Genomic DNA, 5,254 nt, shown 5'->3' with positions numbered 1-5,254 from the left:
TACAACAGAGAACACATGAGTAGCAGAAACACGACTTAACATCGTCTTCTTTTCACCAACACATTTCTGTTTTGCAGTTATGAAGAGTGCGTCGGCCCTGGTGCGACCGAGATCTACATCCCCACAGATGACCCTCCTCCTTACTCCCTATTGGACCCATGCCAAGAAGAGGCGGGGCATGGGGAGGAGCCTAACCACACCCACCACAGCACCAGCACAGACAGCTCAGCCAGCACTTCCTGGTTCTCCCCCACCCCCCACTGCCTCTGGGGACAGCACATCACCTCCCTTTCCTACCCCATGGAGGAGGCCCCGCCCTACGAGTCCGTGCTGATGGACTCGGGTCAGCCCCTCCCTCTTATGCCATGTGACCTTTACAAACACCAATCAGAGGCCAGAGGGGAGGGCGGGGACGCACAGCTAGCAGAGACAAGTCAAATCCTGTAGTGACTTTGCTACATGGACGATACGTGAAGGAGGACTGGGATATAGCCAGCACTGCAGTTTCTGAAGCGTTCTGAAATTATTCTTATTCTAGTCTGTTTTTACAGCCTCAACTTTGACTGTTCTTTTGTATCCTGTCATGAACTACTGCTACAATAAGTCTTTGTCATATTGTACAAGATAGCTTTCTAGAAGTACGAAAATTAGGATTAAAGGTCACATATTATGCTAATTCACCTTATGTGAGCGAGTGGAATAATGTTTTTTTCTCCATCAATCATATACCTGCATGTTTGGGTAATCCTGCAAAATCAGTGTCTCTCAAAATGCCCTGGTTCACCTGGTGATGTCATTGGGTGGCTAACCAAGAAGTGATACATGTTTTAGTCCGAAACCCCTTCGCAAAATCAAAGACTTCATACACCTTCAGTGCCCAAATTTGCCTTTACTCTTATTTACACAGCTTATTTCGGCCAGTATTGCACCAACTACTGGAAAACGGTCATTTTGTATTCACAGAAATAATGACTGAATTACTTTTACCAATTTTTCATTCCATATTGGTCAAACATCAATGCTAATTTGCTTAAGAATAGCTAAATCAACATTAAAAGGTGACCTTTAAAGACGATATGTTTTTCTATGTATTTAGAACTAAACCTGCAACTTAATCAGACATTTTATGACCTAAAATCTGTACGAGGCTGTGGGCGGGGATAGGTGGCAGGAGAAAACAGAATTTCACACTTCAAATACACAATACAGGATTACTCAAATATGCATGAATCTCACAATACAACTCCGAGTGATCAACATTATAACTTACAAACTCACAATAGTTGATTTTACATAATATGTCTCCTCTAAAGTTAAGCTAACAAGCACAGTGTTCTTCCCTGTGTCACTGCCCATAGAACATGACCCACATGTTGGAGCCATACTCCATGTTTGAATCCTTCTGTTCTGAAAACGTTTAGCGGGTTGCCTTGTTTGTGTGATCCTGCGGTCCTTAGTGCGGCGGTCTTAGGAGTAGTAAAGCATAGAATGAGACCGTTGTGACATTGTAAACGTGGTCCAGTTACTAGTAAGAGGTTGGCTTTTCGACGTTTTTAAAAAATGATGTAATGTACAGTTTGGTATAGCACAGTAGCGTGGTCTACGGAACATTTTTGTTAATTAAACCAATGTACCCACATGTAGAGATATACTGTCACTTTCTCTCCAATCGGGCTTTGTTAATTAAGTTGGAGCTTAAAGGTGCACTATGTAACTTTTCAAGTGGATGGTATGCCACCTATTTGTCCCTGTGGAGATGTTATTGCTTTGGATGTTACACAGTATGAGATTTAATATATCTACTGACTGTAAAGCGCTTTGAGAGGCTTGAAGGTGGAAAAACACTATATCAAAATGTGACCGTGTAGTTATTGGTCAAAAACACACACGAACAACATCATTCTTACTGTGAGTGGGGTCGCCTCTCCGCAGATCTTACCTGTAACTTGACATTTTGCCTCACCTGCTTGCTTGTTTATATAACAATAGATATGTTTAATGCTATACTATGAAAAAATCCAAGCAAAAGCAACAACAACTCCATGGAGACTATAGTAACTTTTGTATAATATTCTGAGTTCAAAATTACAATCAGAACTTCCGATCTATAGTTAAACCAAAACGTGTCATTGAATGTATTCCACAAACGACAACAACAGGTGGCGCTAGCTCCTAAACTCTGCGCGGAAGCTAACATATCGAAAAGATGTACATGGAGAACACGACTGAAAAATGGATTCTAGTGTTTAACGCAGGACACAGCACACTCACAACTTCAAACTGTCCTACCACCCCAGATGGCTTCAAAAGTGACGTGCAGTTTGTGGAGGTGAGAAGGAAAAATGAAAGATAGAAACATTTGGGACCAGTCTGAGTCGTTTGCAAAAGTCAGCCATCACAAATGAATTATAATCTTCATAAATGCTTTTAATTTCCCCAGCAGCGTCATGTAGCAGACAACCTCTTGACATCCGAAGAGTCGAATGCAACAACGAAGAAGTACTGTACAAAACATATGGATGCTTTGTTTAGAAGAATCAATAGACCCATCCAGTGTTTCTGTTCTAAAGATGGTACGTTTTTATTTGAGGAGTTAGCATTAGCCACCAAACATCACAGACGATAAACACTCAAGACCATTTTGAGTTGTTTTTTGGTTTTTTTATTCTTTTTTTTTTTTGCATATTGATTAATGTTGAAAATTGGCATAGCATAAAACTACACTGTCAGCTAGACCAAATACTACGTAACTTTTCTGGGGCACAGTCTACCACCTGGTTGTTTCCATGGAGATGATATTGCGTTGCCTGGAAAGCTCCACAGTATGGCATTTAATTGATTTATCCAGCTGTGTTAATTAGCAAATTCCTTGAAAAACATACATTATTACTGTTACCAGGCTCGCCTCTCCATAGATCTAACTGTCACCTATTGTGTTCATGGTGATATAAAGTTAATTCCATAATGTGGACACTTCAAATCAAAGCTATGGCGTCTCCAAGCAGGTGACGGACCCTCTGCACCAGAAAAGTCCCAGAGTGCATCTTTAACTTTGGGAAATGAAATTAGCAGATTGATCTTAAAGATACGTGCATAAGCTTTTCTTTCTGTTTCCAAACATCAAAAATATGTTTTATTTTCTTGTATTGCTAAAATGAATGAGATAGAAAGTTGTTAGCAAACTGTGTGCGCCACTCATCTAAACAATAGACTGTGTAAAGAAGTGGACTAAGTGAGTGTGACGTCACCACAGCGTTCAGCTCCAGTCAAATGAAGCTCATCGAGGCTAGAGCAGTTATAGGGAATAGTGAATTTGGAGCAGAGTCACATATTTGGAATTCTGACCGTGAGTATCATAGCAGCCAAAGAGCCAATCCAAAGCGAGGCTGTTGAAGGTAACATCCCTTCCCACCCGCACTGCTGGTTTAGCAAGGAACAGGCACTTAGCAACGCTGTCAATCAAACCTGTTGCTAACACTAGCTCCTCGGGGAAAGAATGCGCCTGATGCGTCTGTTTTTAATGTCCATTTCTTGGGTTACGGACACAATAGCGAAATAAAAACACCAGGATGTAGATGTAGTTGATACGAACATTTCAAGACTAAAATGACGAGTGTGACAGCAGCAGTTACAAAAAGAGGGGTGACAATTTTTCAGTGTAGAGTGAATTGGAGCCAGAGTTGATGGAGCCTGAAGTGCACTCATGCTCACTTCCTGTTTGGAACAACTAGCACGTTACGTATATCCATTTATATACACAGTCTATGATCTAAACACATGGCCTTGAAGTCTATCGCACCAAAACACACCAAAATATCGTTCCAACTTGCACCACGGATGTACAATGTGTTATTATTATCACCACCAAACGCCAAAATGAGTCAAACTGTTTAATTAATTTAAACATTTAATTATATTTTCGACACTTGTGTATTCTATGTAACATCTTGTACAAAAACCACACCACACTGTCACATTCTTAAGTGATACCAGCAGTTTTCCCTTTAAAAGTGTAAAGTAAATAAATAAATGTTTGTATTTTGAAGGAAAGCCTTAGGGGTTTCCATGGAATCTAACACATCCACCATCGTTTACCGTCAACTCTACTCACGTCTCATCGTGGCGGCCATGTTTGTAGTTTTTGTAGTTTTTTCTCAATCTCTCAGTGTGTCATTGAAATATGTGCCTAACTGCCCTAAGACTGTTAGCTTGATTGTTGTCGTAGCCATAATACTTTTGTTTTGGTATTGTTGGTTGATAAATGTTTTATTTTTGGTGGAGTTTGGCTTATGGGTAGGGGAAGGCAAAGGTTTTAGTGCACAGTTAAAATGATTCAGGCTTGCTTATAATCTCATCTGAATTGACCCACCATTTGAGAACATCAGATTGGGATAACCAAATTGAGATATATTTCTGTTCTTTTTGATATATTTTTGCATTTTGTGATCATTTCTGAACACTTTTCCTTCGCCTTCCTCCAAACTCCACTGATGTACGGGACTGTTTTAGGCTGACAACTGCAATTCACAAACAACTTATCTAAATAATTGTGTTTTTATGTTTGGGTTTTTGTGTGAAATGACACCATCACCACTGACATGTAAAGGATTTCTGGATGCTGTTTAAAGGTGCAGTGTACAGTTGGATATAGCTATATGTTTAATGTTTACTTTAATCAAACTCATCTATCAAGGAACTGACCAATAGAGGCTTAATATCAATTTATCGGCACAGCAACCAAGTGTCACATACAAAAGCAGAACAACAAAAGAGCAACAAAAGGTGTCAACTCTGAGCTAAACACAAAATATCAGACTATTAAAGTACTTTATGAAGATGTGAGCCTGGTCACTGGTGAATCTCCCTGAGTTCAGATGATCCTGATTGAGAGGTGGATTAGCCAATCAGGGGCAAGCATGGTCCCTCCATAGCAAAACAAATATGGCTGCTAATGAGGGAAAAAAAGGAAAAAATATAACACAGTGGACAGAAAAACATCACAGATTTCTGCTGAATAAATGAGCGAAGCATTAAACTGTTAATCCGAGGTGAGAGAAATGTGATTTTATTTGTAAACGATAGATGACCAATGAGCTTCTTTGTTTCACTGAAATAAACAAATCTGATTGGACGAATATGTTTGGTTCTGGCTTGAGATGCAAAGGAGGGAGTGGTGACCAGACTGATATATAAAAAATACAGAGAAATATACATTATACAGTGTTGAAAGCTTCACATATTTAATCATAGAACT

Source organism: Periophthalmus magnuspinnatus, chromosome 15 (assembly GCF_009829125.3).
Source record: "Periophthalmus magnuspinnatus isolate fPerMag1 chromosome 15, fPerMag1.2.pri, whole genome shotgun sequence".
NCBI classification, from domain to species: Eukaryota; Metazoa; Chordata; class Actinopteri; order Gobiiformes; family Gobiidae; genus Periophthalmus; species Periophthalmus magnuspinnatus.
Note: the sequence above shows the minus strand (reverse complement) of the source record.